Source organism: Meles meles, chromosome 1, assembly GCF_922984935.1.
Source record: "Meles meles chromosome 1, mMelMel3.1 paternal haplotype, whole genome shotgun sequence".
In the NCBI taxonomy this organism is placed as follows: domain Eukaryota; kingdom Metazoa; phylum Chordata; class Mammalia; order Carnivora; family Mustelidae; genus Meles; species Meles meles.
This window is the reverse complement of record NC_060066.1, coordinates 92,795,318-92,815,326: the sequence shown is the minus strand read 5'-3', so window position 1 is coordinate 92,815,326 and position 20,009 is coordinate 92,795,318. Positions and strand designations below refer to the sequence as shown.

The window sequence follows — 20,009 nt, the reverse complement described above, 5'->3', positions numbered from 1 at the left end:
GAATGGAGTAAGAAAATTACACAGACGACAATGTGAATCTGCAGGGCCAAATTAAAAGAACCAGAAATGATAAATAAGAAGACTAACAAAAGGAATCCTATAAAAAAGAAATTCTACTTGTCCTTCCTTTGCTTAGCTTCTTTAATAGACAATTCTATAAAGTAATGATTATAACAATGTATTGTTGGGATCATAGGACATATATATAATATATAAAATAGTAACAAAAAAGGAAAAAGAGTGAATAGAGAAATATAAAGGTAATATTTCTGATCTCACTGTAACCAAGTTAATATAAACCTGAAGTAGATTCTGATGAATTACATGTATATGATAAGCTCTCTGGGGCACGTCAGTGGCTCAGTTGGTTAAGCATCTGAGTCTTGGTTTTGAGTCAGGTCATATCTCAGGGTCGTGGGATCAAGCTCCATACCAGGCTCCAAGTTCAGCGTAGAGTCTGCTCGAGATTCTTGCCCTCCCCCTTGCTCTGCCCCTCCCCCTGCTCATACTCTCTAATATATAAACACATAAACTTAAACACACACACACACACACACACACATATATGGTAAGCTCTAGAGCAGCCACTAAGAAAATATAGTCCAAAGAAAGTAAAACAAAATATCACTAAAGCTACTGAAGTATAAATATTCACTTAATGCAAAAGAAAACAATAAAGGAAAGATAGAAGAACAACATCAAAGACCTGAGACATGTAGGAAACAAAAAGTGGTAGGCATAAATCCAGCTATATCAACAATAACATTAAATATGAATGGTTAAAAAAATGCGACCAAAAGTCAGAGGAGACATACTTTAGATTCAAAAATACAAATAACTGAAAGTGAAAGAATGGAAAAGACAGATTATGCAAATAGCAACCATAAGAAAGCTGCGATGGCTTTACTAATATCTAACAAGTTACTTTTTAACACAAAAAAATGTTTCTAGAGATAAAGAAGGGCATTTTTTAATAATAAAATAACTCCTTCAGAAAAATATGGAAATTATACATATATATATATATGCACCTAACAATAAAGCCCAAAATGCTTAAAGAAAAAGCTGACAGAAAAGAAAGGAAAAATAGATAATTCAATAATAATAGTTGGAGCCATCAATATATAATTTTCAATAATAGAAATAGGAAGATAAACAAAATAGAATACTTGAACATCATAAACCAACCACACCTAACAGGCATCTACAGAACACATCAACAACAGCAGATTACACATTCTTCTCAAGTGCACACAGAACAGTCATGAGAACAAGCCATATGCTAGGCCATTAAACAAGCCTCAACAGATTTAAAAGGATTGAAAACATGCAGAGTTAGTCCTCTAATCATAATGGGGGAGAATAACAGATCAATAACAGAAATTTTGGAATTCAAAAATATGTGGGAATTAACCAACACACACCTAACTAACCATTAAGTCAAAGAAGAAATCACAAGACAAATTAGAAAATACTTTGAGATAAAGAAAACAAAAACATACCAAACAAAACTTACAAGATGCTGCAGAAACCAATGCTTAGAGAAAATTTTATAACTGTAAAGGGCTTTATTACAAAAAAAAATCTCAAACCAATAACCTAATCTTCTACCTTAACATACTAGAAAAATCACAAACCAAACCGAATGGAAGCAGAAAAAGAAATAATAAAGATTAGAGAAGAACTTAATGAAATAGAGAATAGAAACACAGTAGAGACAACCAACAAAACTAAATGCTGCTTCTTTGAAAGGAGCAACAATGTTGGCAAGCCTTTAGTTCAACTGACCACCAACAAAAAATTGTTAATTGACAAACCTCCTGAGGACAATATTACTTTAGACACCATCAGGTACATTAATCACCATGAATCAGAGACACTTTCAGATGTGTAAGCTATGTGAAAAAGCACCTCCGTTTGTTGCTTTTTTTTCCCGTTAGGTAAACAAACCCACCCTAAATTACATTTCAAGATCCATAAAATTTGTCATTTATCCCAAATTAACTCCCCACACCCCCTTCCACCCATCCCTTCACACACACACACACACACACACACACACACTTTTGCTTGGGAAGCTCCTTCCTCAATTTCAGGGCCCATTACATACCTTCACTTTCCTTCCCCAGGACACTGTCGAAGGAAGGACAGATTTGAGATCAGTTATTTGTACTTGTGTTGATTTACAAATTACACTTTCAGATTCATTCTTACACAAGCATCACTCTCACACCTGCATTCATTGTCTGAACCTGAGGTACCGAAGTGTAGAAAGGAAGAAGGGGTTTCCTATATTAAAGACTACTACGCCTCCAAACACACACACACAGCCTCAGCAACGGACACCGCAAGCTGAATCAAGTAGTTCATGTCCGTCTTCTGACTTTAAAAACAGATGGTAAATTTGATTGCTTCAACAAAAAAACATTGAAGGGGGAAATATGGGCAACTAGGTATTTCCCTAAAGGTCATTTGAATTGTTAATGTTTATTTTGTGTTTTTCAGGGACAGATGGTTGGAGACCGCAAGAAGCAACAAAAGTCAAGTCCAAGACTTGACTTTCACCCTGCTTTCAGGTCCTGAACACAGGCTCTACTGAAAGACTGCCAGGGCGCCTTTTGACTGGCTTCTTCTCATCCATAAGAAAATGAGATCTTCAGAGGTCATATTTAGATATCAGTTACAAATGAGGCAACACCTATGACCAATGTTCAGCGTGTGTGGTCTGTTTTAGTCCAGGAGAGAGAAGTCTTTAAAGAGGCTGCAGTTTTTGCAACCGTACTTTGCCATTTCTTCATTTTTGCATAGGAGAAACTACAGAAAAGAAGAATCCGGGGCTTCTCTCCACTTCCCAGAGACTCTGCCCAATGCTGCCCTCCTGTGGCCCGGGGCTTAGGGAGGACCCCAAACCTTTGCAAGCCCCCGCTTTTCCTCACTCTGCTGCCACGGCCACCGCTCCTGCCTCTCCCTGCACAAGGCTCTACCAGCATCTTCCCTGGCTGTCATTTTCAGGGATACTCGGTGTGATTTTTATTTGTATTTAATGCTTTCATTATTACAGCCTCTACACAACATATCTAAAACCTCACAACATATACATCTTTTACCTGTATGATTTCTTAGACATTTTGCATCCCCAAATCCCTCCAAATTAGGACTATGAGGTCTGTAGTTTTACAACAATAATTGTAACAACAAATAACATTTATTAAGTACTTGCTTTGTGCCAGGCACACTACTAGTTTACACAAATTATATCATTCTGTCACATCTAACTGCTTCTAAGCATATGCTTACATTTGCCAGTAGCACTTAAAATTAATTAAAATAAAGATATTGTTGATTATCTTAGAAAGCAATGTCTCAACATACTAAAGTAAAATCCATAGAATAAAATATTTTAAGGTCTTACAAAATGTACAACACTAAATTATTATAGGATACTATTAAATTCGTGTTTCTATCATTGAAAATAAAGCTATTTTCTGGTATGTAGTACCCACTTACTTTTTATCCTATTTTTATGCCTTTCTCAAACTCCCAGAAACCAGAGCTTCTAATATGTCAAATAAATCAATTAGATTCATACATTCAATTTGATCCTTTGAGAAATATATAAAGTGATTCTGTTGTTGCATTAACTCCAAAATTGTTTTGCATAATAACCAGCCTGACATTAATTGTGGCATGAGGGCTGAACAACATGAGATACGACCTTCACTAATCCTTCACATTCCATTTGCAAGCCGTATGCTGTTCGTGATCAAAACTCTTATTTATTATTAAGAATTACATTATTCTCCAAATGAGTGAATTTTCTCGAGACAGGAAATGAAGGACCGCTAACACTGGGAGTGTATTTTTCCTGTCTCAGTATTAATATTTGACATATATTCATATTAATAACAACTCGGAAAACTAGTTTCATTTCTTCTACACATAAGCAAAAAACAGTATGTGCCAAAATCTGAATCCTAGCAGCAGTGGTATGGAAATAGAATATTGGGGTTCTTTTGAATGTACAGCCACTTCTAGTATTTCATTAGAGCACATGTAGAGGCAGCTGTCACAGACGTCCATCAGAGCTGGGTTAGATGAAGACAAACAATGCAGGCTTTGAGGGTTAACCGTAGCTGCAGCTCAAAAGTTTCCGTTTCTCATCGAAGGGCACTATAGGACTGTTGTCTTCCTCCTGGAGGCAAAAAGAATGAATCAGTTATGTTACTGACATCCCTCCACAGCAGACTGAAAAAGTCTTTTTTTGCAGTCCCAGAAGAGACAGTGAAAACTCAAGATTTCATAAGAAAATGTGGAAATTTCAAAACTCTATTCACGGTCAAGTTTGTCATCTCTGCAATTTTTACATCAAGTCCACCATCATTTTATTTCTGCGGCAGAATCTACTAGAGCAAAAGCTCACAGAGGTATTTTCAACTGAAGGAAATGTTTGAAAGGCCGAACATTTCTGTACCACGTTTAGTAATAAAATTCAGCTTTGTTATTATTAACTTCATGTATATTAATCACAGACGGTCACTGCTTGTGCAAAACGACCACTCCTTGCTAGCCCCCAAATAGCTTTCCAATTCTGTTAAGTAAATGGATAAATAATAAACATGAAATAAGACATGAAAAGATAGTCTTTTTTGAAATAGTGGATTTCCCATATAGGAAAACAACATCAGCTAAGATGTTCAATAACATCTACTCATGTTGCCAGTGATGGGAGTGGCCAAACCAACTTTCATGTAGTCGCTGCACATTAACTGGTCCACTCTTTGGGATAATAAAGACCTATTAAAATTCAGATGCATATGCTTTCTGACCTGAAATTATATTCCTAGAAGCTTATTATACAGACACAGCCATCCAATCATACAAAGATTTTATGTGTCAGGATATTCACTGCAGCAATTAAGTAACTTCCTTCCTTAATAAAGAAGAACATAATAGAGTACTTTAAAAATGGCCATATATGCTCTCTGTGTATAGATATATTATACATACACACATACACGTGTCTGCCTACTCATGCTATATACACGATTTCTGGAACAATTTATTAGAAAGTGTTTGTAATGTGGCGTATATTTTTCCAAACTATGTTTCAAAGTCCTAATCAAATCCTTAAGACCTCAGATAAAACTTCAAAGGTAAAATAGGACTTTGTGTACACACTTGATAATTATAACCCAGCAAATTTTAAGTCAAAATGACTCACATGGAACGGATAGTCAAAATTGTGAAGCCACAGCATTTCAGAGCTAAAAGGAGCCCAAAGGTCATGATAGGCACATTTCCTTCAAAATCCACCATTTCTCAAAATGTGTTCAAGTAAAAATTAGTTGGAAAAATGAATCCATGTTCAAAAAAACTGTGGAAATTCTGGTTAAATACAGTAACATATGGTGGTTCTATACAAAATCACCTCGGAGTCTGTAATGCACTAATGTGCCCTGTAAATCTCCGAAAGGAGGTTATTATAACCAGGATTCTCCAAATTGCGAGACATCAGCTCCTGACTTAACAAACACCTTAATGTGTATCTTAATGGCTCTGCAGAGCACATCTGGAAAAGGCTAATCTACAGAAATATATATTCCAAGTTTATCAAAGTAATGAAATTTCAATTTAGGAATATATGAAGCCATTCTAAAACTTAAACTATCATGGTCCAAAATACCAATTAAACAAAAGATAGTTAATATGCAGTCTCCCTAATCATACAAACTCAGGTCTTAACACAAAGCATTTTGACACTGAACGTTCACACATCGAGTGCAACAGATCCCCGTGTCCATCGGTGTCTCATTCATTTTGAAGTTCTAAGGGTCCCATGTAAATTGTTCTCAACAGATGCTAAGTAAGTTCTAATCTACAAGAGTATGGTTTCTTCCTGGTAAATTTAGGTACTCACTCTGCTAAAATCCCCCTCCAGAAGAAACTAAAGATAGTAATGCTCCATGCTTGTTGGGCTGCTTCTCCTTACAAGGCACTGTGAGGACGATTTTTGTTAGGTCCCACCCCCCACCCAAAAAAATGGATGCTTCATCTTGTTCACTGTAGACACCAAATTACCTGGGTCAATATTTCAATCGATCACAGTCTGTGGTACAGATCTGAAATCAGGGAGGCCAAGCAAGGTTCAAGTTCCAGCTCTGCCACCAACTTGCTGTGAGATTTGAGGCAATCTACTCACCCCTTCGGAGCTTCAGATGATAGTGGACCCAGATAGAACCTTCATAGGGTTGTGTGAGAATGTAGTATGACAACAGATGAAAGGTAAGAACAGTGAGTCCCAGGCACATAATCAAGCTATTAGTGAGGATTTCAGCTGATCCTACAGACATCTCACTAGCTAGAAATTGAACTACGCAATGACCTATTATTTTCCACAGCATGTGTTCAAAATTTACTTTCCAGAATTTCAGAGAAAGTTTTCATGGAAGGAAATTATACTTGATCTCCTTTGCACTGTATTCCCAAGGCCCAACACAGTATCTGGCCCATGGCAAACACTCAAAGAAAATGCGTGTTGTGTGTGCGTGTGTACATAAAAAAGTGTAACAAAATGGCAGGAGCTATTTTATAATTTTATTTAATTTTTAAAATTTGTATCAAAATTGCACATTTACATGAAGGGTTACATAGTTCTAGAATATTTCCTATGAAAACTAGCAGGTCTCTATCTCCTACGCCACCAATTTCCTCAACTCTTAACTGATTATTTTATTAACACCACAAAGCTAAATAGTGTGATTTTTATTACTCCTTTTCAATTTTAAGTATTGTCTCTTGACTTTCCCCATGGAAAATGAAGATGTGACCCTACTTCCTCCTGTCAGACATCCCCCCACCAAAATACACCACCCACTCTTCCCTCCCTCCATCCTTCTAATATGGTTATATAGTAATTTTGGCTGGATCAGTTTCTATTCTATTATTTCTATTACCGTGATGTAAATCTAACCCAGAACTGAATTATATATATTCATGTATCATTTTTTTCCCCCTATACTTCTTTTCTCCCTCTGGAGTGAGTAACTAATTATCTTGGTTTTTTCCACCTTAGTTTTCTCTGTACTCAATCCAAAGCTACCTCCCAATCATCTGACTCTGAAGAAGTTTAAGGCATATCATGTAATCTATTTCATCTTCCTGGAGAAAGTTCTAGAACCTTCTCATTTGCTCACATCTGGACTCATGACGTCTATCTCTACAACCCCACTTCACAATTGTTTTGGGCATCTCCTTTGCTGGATCTCCTGTTTCCCAAATGCTCTATCGGTTTTCTCCATTTTGGTGAAGAATATCTTCTAGTAGCTTCTCAGGAAATAATCTTCAATGATCTTGATACTTAAAAAGGAATACTTTAAGCTTGACTGGCTAAAAAATTCTAGTGAGTTGTAATTTTCCCTCAGAATTCATGCTTGACGTTTAGCTTCCAGTGTTGCTATTTATTGGTCTGATGTCCAAATTCCAGGTTCTTTCAATGTTTTTTCTCCCTGTAATTCTTCCCTCAGTGTCTAGAAATTAGTGGTGCCTTGCTGTGGGTGCATGTTGATCAATATGCTGGAAATTCAACAGGTCCTTTAAAACTCTACATGTATGTTCATGAGTCCTAAGAAAATGAAAATGTTTATGTGATTTGTTGCTGCTTCTTCTCCTCCATTTTCTCTGCTCTCTCTCTCGTTTTCCTATTGTTTGGATAAAGGACCTCCTGCGCTGGTTCTCCAATTTTCTTACTTATCTGCTGTTTTTGTTCTACTTTCTAAGAAACTCAGTTCTGCCTTCTGATTCTCCTATAGAAATTTCTGCCATCATGTTTACGATTTCCAAAAGCTTTTTAGACTATTCTTTTTCTTCACAGCATCCAATTCCCATTTCGCCGTTGCAGTTTCTTCCCTGGCCTCTCTGAAGACATGAATGATCACTTTTTTTTTTAACTTTTCCTAAGTATTTATTTCTTATATCTTGCCTTCTTCTATTTCTTTTGGGCTCTTCTGTATTATACGCCTTTTTCAAATGTCCATAACTATTCATACCAAAGAATGGGAACAACCACTATAAAACAACAACAACAAAAACCGAGAGTGGAGGGGCACCTGGGTAGCTCAGTGGGTTAAAGCCTCTGCCTTCCATTCAGGTCATGATCCCAGGGTCTTGGGATCGAGCCCCGCATCAGGCTTTCTGCTCAGTGGGGAGTCTGCTTCCTTCCCCCGCTCCCCTGGCTCTGCCTGCCTCTGCCTACTTGTGATCTCTGTCAAATCAATAAAATCAAATAAATAAAAATCTTAAAAAAAACAACAACAACAAAAAAAAGCAAGAGCAGAGACTCCAAGCACACAAGAGGGCACCTATTTATCCGTCCTGCTTTCAACACAGAATGTACCAGCTGGGCCATTTCGTTAAAGAAGTCCCTTGGGGTACTCAGGTTCTCCAGAAAGACCCTTCGAGCTCCCTATCTAGAGAGTAGAGGCCTTTCTGCCAGTGTCCTGGAGGCCAAGTCGGGGAGGAGAGAACACAAGACATGAGGATATTATTTAATTATTCTGTTTTTCAGTGAGGTATCCTGATACTCAATGGCACCTACATCCCCTAATAGGGAGACTCTCTCTTCATCACCTTTCAACCCGTACACATTTCAGCCTCCTCTCACTCCAGCTTCTAGAGATAATCTGCTGCCACCAATTCTTTAGCCTTTGAGAGACTGTCACGTAAACAGACATGTTCCTCACATCTGCTAAGTCTGTTACCTCACAACCATCTGCTTCCAGCTTCCAAAATATTTTTGGTGCTGTCTCTTTTGTTTTCCCTTCCTACTCAGTTTGTGTACTTAAAAAAAAAAAATTAAAAAAAAAAAAAAAACACCTTTCCTGTTATTTTAATGCAGTTTTTGGTAGAAACAAAATTAATTGCCTATATTCAACGGATTATCATTATTTGATTAAAAAAAGTTATTTTTTATACATTTGTGTATTTTCTCAAGTTTCTACCATAACTGTATTACTTGATAATCAGAATATATATTTATTCAGAAAAACCATCTAAAGAAATGATACTTTCAATATACAAAGGCCTTCAAAATGACTGGCTCCCCTTCAGGACTTCCTCCAAATACCCATTTGTGTATGTATAAAAAATAAGAAAGATTAATTCTAAAAAAGAATATTCTATTATACAATGATCACTGTTCATAACAAGACCCTGAAGTATGGCTCTACCCAAAGTCCCCTAAATCATCTGCTATTTCAGTCTAATTGTAATAGATGCTATCTTTCACATGTGAGTATTTCTGAACTTTAAATTACCTGCCATGAAGAGACCCCAGGGAATGAGCGCAAATCAAATCACTACCGGGAGAATTTCCTGAAAAGCTATCAAAAATAAGCATGTAAAATTAAAAGAAATAATAATAAAATAATAAAAAAACACGCATGCACACATGCCTTACTTCTCAGAGGCCACTGCAGGTCCCAGGGCTGACCTAAGTGCTGGTCTGGTTCAGCTCACTGATAACCCATTAAAGTTTCCCTCCCTAAGTAAGATAATCCAGGGTATAATCTCCAAAATAAGAATGTTTTAAGAAATAGGGATGGGGTGCCTGGGTGGCTCAGTCAGTTAAGCACCTGCCTTCAGCTCAGGTCATGATCCCAGGGTCCCGGGATTCAACCTGGCAACAGGCTTCCTGCTCAGCATGGAGTCTGCCCCTCCCTTTGCCTCTCTCTCTGCTAATGCACGCTGCTCCCTCTCTCTCTCTCAAATAAATAAATCCTAAAAAAAAAAAAAAAAAAAAAAGGAAAGAAAGAAAAAATAAATAAATAGGGATGTGCTGGACATGAGGATTCTCTCTTTCAGAATGGTCTTTGTCGTGTGTATTAGAAGAACACTCTCTTGGGGGAGTTTTCACAGGCTGCTTTAATTTGAAGTTAGCCATGTACCTGATTCACTCCCAACAATGGGCTGTAAGCCCCTTTGGGGAAAGTCTATGTATGTCTGATTATGTTTTTATTTTCACACAGTCCCTAAAATACCATCATACACAAAACAGAAGACTAAAAATAAATGTCCTTCCATGACAAACAAGGATGCACAGCCACCTTTTTCCCCTCAACATACCCACTAATAACAACAGGTGACGAGAAAGGAAATAAAGAGAGAAAGGAGGATGAGAAAGGAAGAAGTCAGGACTGTCCAATGCATTTGAAGATTCAGAGAAAAGAGTGTGAGGAAAATGCTAATGCTTTTGGAAAGAGAAGTCAAACATATCAGAAATAAGAAAGGAGTGCCAGATTATTTAACATTATTCTAAAAGTACTAATGCTACAATAAATAGTGACATTAAAAAGGAGGAGACTGTCATTATTTACGTATGTGATCATGGTCTGTTTAGAAAATTCAAAATAATCAGCTCCAATATTACTGGAAACTATGTGAAAGGTCAGTTAAGAAAGCCAAGGACAGGGACACCTGGGTGGCTCAGCGGGTTAATAAGCCTCTGCCTTCGGCTCAGGTCATGATCTCAGGGTCTTGATCTCAGGGTCCTGGGATCAAGACCCACATCGCACTCTCTGCTCAGCGGGGAGCCTGCTCTCTCTCCCTGCCTCTCTGCCTAGTTGTGATCTCTCTCTCTCTCTCTCTGTCAAGTAAGTAAACAAAATCTTTAATAAAAAATAAATGAAATAAAAATAAAAATAAATTTTTAAAAAGAAAGCCAAGGACAACCTAAGCAATTATTTGTTCAGTGAAGAAACATTAACCCATAGAAAGATATAATGGAAAATGGCACTAATCAAAACAGATGACAGCAGTAACAATAACGGTAAAAAAAGAAAAAGAAAACAATAATAGTAACAGCTCACATTTGTTGAACGCTAAATTCTGCTAAGCGCTACGCTGTGCATTTTACCTTATTTAATTTCATCCTCACAACATCTCTAGAAAGTATTACTCCTAGTATCATTACCTCACAGATGAGGACACTGAGGCTGACGGAGTATCACTGACTTGCCCAAGTTTCGGAACAGGGGGCGGTGTCATGTTCCCCATCGAGCCACACCCAAGGCTGACTCTAGAGCCCAAAGCACACCTTGTATTAGTCTAGAGATGAGAGAACCATCCAATGAATGAAGAACTTAAACACTTTTAACAAGCCCTGACCTATGCATTGTTCCTTGATAGATTCAATACCAATTCTCCTTAAATCTCTCCATATATTCAATGCAATCCAAGTGAAATATTCTAGCAAGATTTTTTTGCTTTTTCTTTTCTCAAACTCTTTTTCACACCCCCTCTTTCCTTCACTCTTTATTCCAACCCTTCTGATAAAATGATGCTACAGCTCATCTGGAAGAACTAAGTATGGGAAAACATCCAGGAAAATTCTGCAGAAGGAGCTAGGTAAGGAACCTTGTCCTACCAAACACTAAACCATACACATACGCCACCAGGGTTGTGAGCAATGGTCATGAATAGGGAGTTTGGTGGACCAGGAGAGGGACTTCGGGGACAGAACCAAGCCGTTCCGGGATTTAACACCGTAACGTATTTTTATCCTTTTTAGTCAGACGGGCACAGATGAAAAATCTGAAAACAGTTAACGGTGGTGAAGGTGAGGGGAACTGTGCTTGGTGGAAGCATAAATGGATAGGACTCCCAGGCAGAGCAATCTGCATACATATGCACCCTAATTGAAACTCTCTGACCCGGTAATCTCATTACCAAGAATTTTTTAAGGACACAGATGCATAAATCAACCACAGTATCACTGAGGATGGCAAAACACTGTAAATAACCTGAAAGTATAATAATAGAGGAACAGTGCAATAAAATTTTGGTACATACTTACGGTAACTTATTTAAAAGGCAATCATTTAGAAGTATGGCCTATTACCTACACATAGGCATAAAATGATATATTGTCAAGCAGACAGAAAAAATAGCCTGCGGCACCTGCCTGTCTCAATTGGTAGAGTGTACAACTCTTGACCTCGGGGTTATGAGTTCAAACCCCACACTGGATAGAGAGCCTATCTTTAAAAAAAAAAAAATCCTCTTGGGCGCCTGGCTGGCTCAATTAGTAGAACATGTTCCTCTTAAACTCATGGTAAGTTCAAGCCCCACATTGGGTGTAGAGATTACTTAAAAGTAAAAAAAAATAAAATCCTTAAAAAGAAAAAGAAAAATAGCCTGAATATAATCCATGGGGAACACTGTATATCTCCATATCCCATAGAAGATAAATGCATGGAGAGAGACCAAATGGACAAAAATAACAATAAAGCTAAGTATTCACTGAATACTTACACCATGGACCAAAAACACGTTAAGCCCTTTACATTATCTAAGTGAATCTTCACAATAACACTATGAGGTACTTAGGGACTTCTTTTAACTGATGACAAAAATAACTTGAGACATCAGCAACTTTTTCAAGATCACACAACTAATTAGTGGTGGAGTCAAAATGGAATGCGAGATCTCCCCACTGTGCTATGGGGTCTCCGTGTTCACCCCAGTCCTGGTGATGGCTGTCACTGACAGGAGGGTTTGAGAAATCCTTTGCTTCTTCTTTATTTTGTTCTATACTGTTTGAATTTTTTGTCCTGAACAAGCATCATATTTAGAGACATGGGAACAAAGAACAAAAAAAGAAAGAAATCAAAGGCAATTCTTGCCACAGCAATTTCAAGAGGTAAATGGGAGATGAACACATTTCAAGAAATCAAGGAGGAAAGAGGAAATGAGAAAGAGGTGGAAAGTATACTGAGTGATAAGAAAAAAATGGCAGAAAGATTTTCTATAAAACATTCAGTCAGTGGTACAAGCATACATACATACATAAAGGGACCCCATGAAAAACTGTTTTTAACTCCTTCTGCCTTTATTCTTGTGAAGACCTACACCCCTGCCTTCCACATGCCTCACAGAACAGATTAGGTCTATCCCCCTTGCAGAGGTCAGGGAGTTAGTGGTTTCTCAGTAGATAACATCTTAGGAGTGACCAAGCACGGTCATCATGAACATTTTCCAAGACCACCCACTCACCAAAAGCCCTGGTTCCAGGGCGTACGTGATGTGTGGAGCACACCTGAACACTCATCTTTGTTCCCTGACGCCTGAGAAGACATGGGCACTGGACCACAATCCCCAGTAAAAACCCAAGACCCCAAGCAACAACAAGACTCGCTCTCCTGTCCTTTCCTTTCCAAGTCTCCCAGATGCTCTGTCCATATCTGCACTTGCTCTATGTCTTCAATAAACTTTGTTCTCACTTCCTCATGGCTGGAGGTTGCTTTCTATCCTGAACTAAGCCAAGGACTATGTTGGCTGGTCCTGTGGGACCCACTCTGGGTCCTCTGGGACCCAGCCAGCCTGCATAATTTGCATAACCCTTATTGTCATAACCCTGTATTGCAGCAATATGTTACCGAAAACAGAAACATGCATGTCCTTTTTTCCCAGAAGTCTCATTTCCGGGAAATTATCTAAAAGAGATAAGGAGCAAAGATATACAAGGACTTCGTAACTTTCTACCTTTTGTTATTTGAAATGTGGTGTAGTGACAAGAGCTCCAGATTTGCAGTTAAACCTACCTGGGTCTGAATCCTTGCTCTGTACTTTACTGGCTGTGACCATGACCCAAGTTACTCAACCTCCTTCATCCTCGGTTTATGTCTAAAACATAAATCAAAACACAGGCCTCACAGGACTGTTGTGGGGATTAAATGAGATAAAATACAGCACCATCTGAAATATAACAAACCACTCATTCTTTTTCTTCCCACAACTCGCTAATTTGTATAATTTAGAATGAATACATAAACTTTAATTAGAACTCTAAGATAAATCATACAGCTTGGTAATTTCTACATTATTCTGCATCAGAGTATCATAAAACATTAAACTTAGCTTTTAAGGTTGTTCAGTAGTAAACCTATGTTATGATACTTTGACACTTTCTCAATCTCAATTAGCAGCAAACCAATTAACAAAACTTTTATACACTACAGTGAGTCACATTTTTCTTCTTTCTTCCCTAATCCCTGGTGTGTTGTAAGGGTGATTGAGTATCTAATTACTTCTTAATTGAATGCACATAATATACATTTTTCACTATTTCAAGCTTAATGCTTTTAGTCCAGAAATCAAAGTCAATGAAATTAAGTTGAATTGGGATTTGGGCAACTGTTATAATGAGAGAAGGTTTGTATTATGTCTAATTATAAGTAAATGTGGATTTTAGCATTATTTCCTATGGAAATATTTCAGGTACAGGAATGTGCCATAACTGACTAATTTAGATGATTAATAACATTGTTATTCTTATTTACAATCTTTTATTCCTCATTACAGTGATTTTTATTGCTGGAACCCACTAAATATAATCATTCTTTAAAGAAAAGATACCATTAGAGAATCATTAGTTGTATCAAAATCAGGATGATCATTCATATCAGTGATGAGATGAGTTTCTCAGCAGCATAAAGGTTATAGGAATTCTCACATGATGCCAACAGAAGAAAAAACATAAATTTGGAATATAATCAGTTAGATTCATAAAAAAATATTTATTTATGGCAAACCATAAAAACGTTACTATCATGGCATTCCAAATTCAGTTACTATTTTACAGACAGACTATGTCATGAGAGGTTCTCTCCCCCATTTTTTGCATTATACAGGAGTAACAAAAAAAAGTCTGAAGTAGATAATCCCCAACAACAAAGGTTTGTTTGCTTGTGTACAGATAAGGGGAGCAGCTATCTGAAATAATTGAGCTGAAGCCCTCCTCTGGCAGATGACTAGATTAAGTAACTTCTTCAGGTCCAATCAATGCCAAGTTTCCAAGATGTCCTAAAAAGATTTTCTGTAAACAAGCCCTAAAGACCTTGATGAGTTTCTAATCACTAAAAGTACAACAAGAATTCAGAAATTTTGAAGGGGTTAAAGTAGTGCTGTAATGGAAAACAGACCCATCCAAAACCAATGTGGTTACCCGATTTAACAATTTATTTGGAGAACATGTTATCTATCTAGTGGCCAATTTCTTGATCGGAGAAATCTCCACGTTACCTAACAAATATATCAGATTCTGCCCCTAAGATACTGGGTATTGTCTAGATTATTTTAGCTTTGCATGTTATCGAAAAGAGTTTTAACTGGAATGCTTTTTAATTAAAACTGAAGTAGCCTCCAAAATAAGGCAAACCTACACACACACACGCACACACACCTCTAAGACCTATACAGTTAAACAACTTTTTATGGCATATTTTTAGTAAAAATATTTTAAAATACATTCTCACCCTTTTGAGGGTCCTATCAATATCTATCTTTCTCTTACATGGTTTCCTCTCTAACTCACCCTTTTCCCTTCTTTAGATGACTTTCATCCCTAACAAAGAGGTCTGGGGTAATTTCCTCTTCACTGTCACTCCGTAATGCTTTCCTCACCTTCATGCCATTTCATTTCCATGCTGAGATTTCAGATTCCCTAGGTTTTGCTGTATGTAAGCAATTTGCTATAGACAATCATCAGGACCATAACTGTTACATAACAATATAAAAATATTAAAAAGAGAACTTCCGTCATTTCATCATGCTTCCATATTTCCTGGCTAACTGCTAACACCTAGCTACAGATCAGAAGCTCTAATGCAGATAGGTATTCTAAAGCCCATTTCCAGAAGACTCTGTACCTTAAGAGTGAACATTTCAATCAGGTGCCAATAATAGTACCCTTCATTACGGATGGCAATAACCACCACCAACACCAAACTCCCAAGGGCTGGTCCTGCCAGTTAGTCACAGCACCCCTTCCCACTGTGCTCAGAGGTGGATTCAGTCTTCTTTTCAACCACTCACAGCTGACACACAAGTCTGACTGCACCACGTCCTCCATGTCTTTTATTTGTAGCAATCTTTCTTTAATAATCCTATGGGAAGGGGTGCTCTTGCGACAGTCCAGGTAAGAAATGGGGCTAACTTCACGGGGTGTGATGTTGGGCATGGGGACACAGACACAGATTTGGGAGCTGCCAGAAGGCAAATCTGCAGAACTGGATGATAAATTGGCAATGGGAAGTGAGGTGAGGGAGAGAGGAGTCAAATATAACTCAGGGTTCTAAAAAAACTGTAAGAGAGCCAGCTCATAAATTCACTCTTGTACATACGGAGTTTAAGATGTCTTTGACACCTCCAAGAGAAGAGTCAGACAGACAGTTGGACCTTCAGTACTAGAACTGACTAGAGAGACCTAGTCTGAGACTATAAATGCATGGGTCATGTGCAGCTGGTGCGAACAGAAACTGGAGGTTTGGAGAAGTCGCCTACAAAGACAGCATGCCTCCTCACAGGCTAAGCTGTGAGGACTCCGACAGGAAGTGGCCTCCTGAAAAGTCTGGGTGTGGAGCTTTTATACCTCCCCAGCTCCAGAATGACGCTTTCCTAAGTCTCCGTAAACTTCATCAGGAGAAAGAGAAACTCGAGAGAATGGACAGCAAATAAACGAGGAAACCAAAATGAGTGCCTCCTTATGAATACGGTTTTCTTAATAATTAGTCTCAGAGTGGAAAAATGGAGCTTAAAAATTGATCTGAGGAAATTACCAAAAACAAACATCCATGATGCATTAGAGAACATGTTTAGAGGAAATCAGCTGGTCTCAGCAATCTTCTTATGAAAAATCTATGCTCTAGGTTTAAAATCTTGAAACCTACTATATTTAAGGGATCAGAATATGTGAACGTTCAACATACAAGTTGGCCCATGACTGCAAAATGTTCTCTTTTCTTCTTCCCAAACACAATTTTCTTTGAATTCATGAGCGTTGGGGGCGGGGGGGGGGGGGAATCATTCTGCAATTTTTATCTACTACAAATCATTAAAATTTCTAAAACCTAAAAGGAAAAGGGATAAATATGGAAGTAGGGATTATTTTCCTTGTTGAGTAATCTTGAAGAAATGCCTATACAGCTTTGATGCTTTTCATTCTTGGGTTAATAACAATTTTTTATCACATAATCAAAACATAATAGACAGGTTGAGCACCCTTGATATTTTGGCCTTTTCCTGAAATCATTTTGAAATCCTTTAGGAAATCCATTCCATTTTCAAGAAATTCTATATGATACAATAAATAGAAAACAGCTATATCCATCGAGTTTTCATTTCTCACCTTAATGCTGTGCATCAAGTTAAATTATTAGAGTGAGGAAAAGTCCAAGTTCTATTGACTGAAAATATGGCTTTGAGCGTTCCATTTGTCCAGAAAGGATAAAAGCTTTTCCCCACTTGGTCATTCAGAATTGACATTCTCCCTTTCCCCTTGTAGCCCCTCCTTTTCTAGAAAGCCTTATTCTTTTCTAAGGCTGTAATTTTTTATGTTATAAAAGAGAACAGGTAAGAAACTGATCCTTGTGATAGCGTTATTAAAACTAAAAAGACAACATTATTAATTGCAAAAGTATACGGAGGGAAGAGTTCAACACAGTCAAGGATGGCTTCAAAGACCCAGAAAGAAAAATGAGGGCAAGCCTGACAAAGGGATCATTCAGAGTCCTTTGGTTAATAACCCTCTTTTTTCTGCTTCCTTTATTTTTTTCCCTTAATTTACTTGAAGGCATACTTCGACTTCTTCCCCCTTGAAGCGGGGGGAAGAAAGGAAAGTATTTAAAGAGACTTGTGGCATTGGTTTTACGGATAATAAATAATTATAATTAAGTATAGTTACTATACACATGTGCAGCTTAAATATATCTGAGTTACAGGGGAAACAGACAAGTCTTTGAACAGTCAGTAAAGCTTTAAATAATGGGCTAAAACTTCATGAAACAAACAGGCAAGTAATCATCTCATTAGAACATTAGAACATTAGAACATACAGAAAATTCAATGGGTAAAGGATCATTTCATGGCCCCTGGCTCCCAGAAATCTGAACTAACACTGCACACTAAGAATTTCCAGCACCTGGATGAGTTATGTGCTAGTTCTTTAAACAAGTATAAAACCATGGTTCATACTTCTTAAATGGTAATATTAAAAAGTCACAGATTATTCATGGAAATAATAAGTCTTGGTTATCAAAGCCCTCCAGATGTCTAGACATGTCATGCAAAAAAAAAAAAAAAAAAAAGTCATTTTAAGTCCAAAAACTAAAGTTATTTTAGTAAGACATAGCTAAAATAAATCTGAATTATTTTAAACATTTTTTCAGAGAACCACCAGAAAAAAATTTTTTTTCCTTTTCAGTTCCAAGAGCTTAAATGAAACATTCATAGATTAAATTCAAAGTCTGACTGTCAAATCATTTCACTTTAATAAAAATTTGAATTACCTGCCTTAGGGCATTATTAAATATCAAATAAAAAGCACACATCCATAAGTATGATTTCCCAATATAATTTTTATGTAGAACTATGACCAGATTTGTATTACACATTTCAAGATAAAAGGGTCAAAAATGTATTCATAGAAGGATGAAGTCAGAACTGGAGTTGCCTTTGAAAGAATTCCTGAACCACTCCTAGGAATTTTGGGGAAAGTGACCCCTTTAAGTAATCTGTCACCACGATAAGGATTGGTATCCATCCTCCTTTTAAAAGAAATAGATCGTAATTAATTTAAAGCCTTGAAAAATTGTACATTACCTTCCTGTCGTATAAGGAATATGAAACATCTGAAATACACATAATGTCAGCAACATTTCAGTCTGTGTGCACGTGTGGGGGGAGATAAAAGAGTCACGGTTATTGAGATATTTAGAGAAAAGCACCTCTGGTCTAGGGCTAGATATGGATCAAAAATTCAAGGTTATAATCTGATTTCATAAAAAGTGTCATTTGCAGTTACTGATATTCAGAGAGTACACTAAACCTAGACTGGGGAAATTAATAAATTCACATGCACCAACCCTCACTTCCCCTCCTGCCAGCCCACTGTCCTTCCTACTGGGGAAGCTGCTGGGAGCCCAACCACCCCCCTTCCCTCTGCTCCAGTCTCCCACCTTCCCCCTCCTCTCACCTCTCCTAGCTGCAGCCCCATTCTTCCTTAAATAACAAAGGCAAGTCACAACAATGCTAACCACCTCCGTCTCCCTTGCTATTACAGTCCAGAAAAGGTCCCTTTCCATAAGAAAGACAGTTTCCACATTTGCTCAGGTTGCCTTTCTTTTTTAGTAATCCCTACACCCAGGGTGAGGCTCAAACTCAAGATTCCCCAGATCAAGAGGCTCATGTTCTTCCAACGGAGCCAGGGAGGCCCCCCAGACTTCATCCCCTTTCAAATCTTCAGAGACCTTCCTGCTAGGATGAGCCCCCCTGAGAAATGGCATCTTCATTGCCTCCCATCTACTGGCTCATTACCCCAGCATACAGACAAGTGCTAGTAGTTTTTGTTTAAAAAGTGTCCCACAGTCCTTTCACCCCCTCTGTTGCTGCAGCCTTCTGCTATCCTCCCACCCAGCTCATCGACAGCCGCCATGACACATTACACCCCTTCCCTTCCCTCTCAACTCAGGTCTGTGGCAACACGCATTCCCTCCTCGTCACACCACCCTCACTTCCAGCTTGGGGACGCTCCCAGGCCCCTGCTGCACACCAGGTAAGAAAAGGGGCTCTGTCAACCAGGCTGCCTGGGTCCAATTTCCGGCTCTGCTGCTCAAAGACTGAATGATTTTGGCCCGTGATCTAACTTCTCCATGCTTCTGTGAGCTTATCTATAAAGTCTCACATTAAATTTTGTGAACACTTAAATGAGACGGTCCTGTGCAGCATTAGAACATGAGACGTGTATGTATAACCTCATGCCAATGCCTCAATGACTCCCACATTCAGTTCAGACCTCCTTTGTGATCTCCGCTTTTGAAATTCCAGCGAGCTGCAGGGAGCGTCCACCACCGCGACGGACAGACGCACATCTCTCATCCTAGGAGCTCCAACTCAACTCTTTAACTTTCCAAGAGTCTCCTCCAGATTTCTTGCTGTCATTCAGTGATGTCATTCATCCG

General features: G+C 38.1%; 1 protein-coding gene across 1 annotated transcript in view; it reads right to left on the bottom strand.

Moving 5' to 3' along the window:
• Positions 1 to 3,024: 3,024 nt before the first annotated feature.
• Positions 3,025 to 20,009, bottom strand: part of CA8 (carbonic anhydrase 8) — an 84,368-nt gene continuing 67,383 nt past the window's right edge. Inside the window, exon 9 of the mRNA XM_046022454.1 lies at positions 3,025 to 4,192. The gene's annotated coding sequence lies outside the window, so the exon portion shown is untranslated. The remainder of the gene's footprint in view (positions 4,193 to 20,009) is intronic.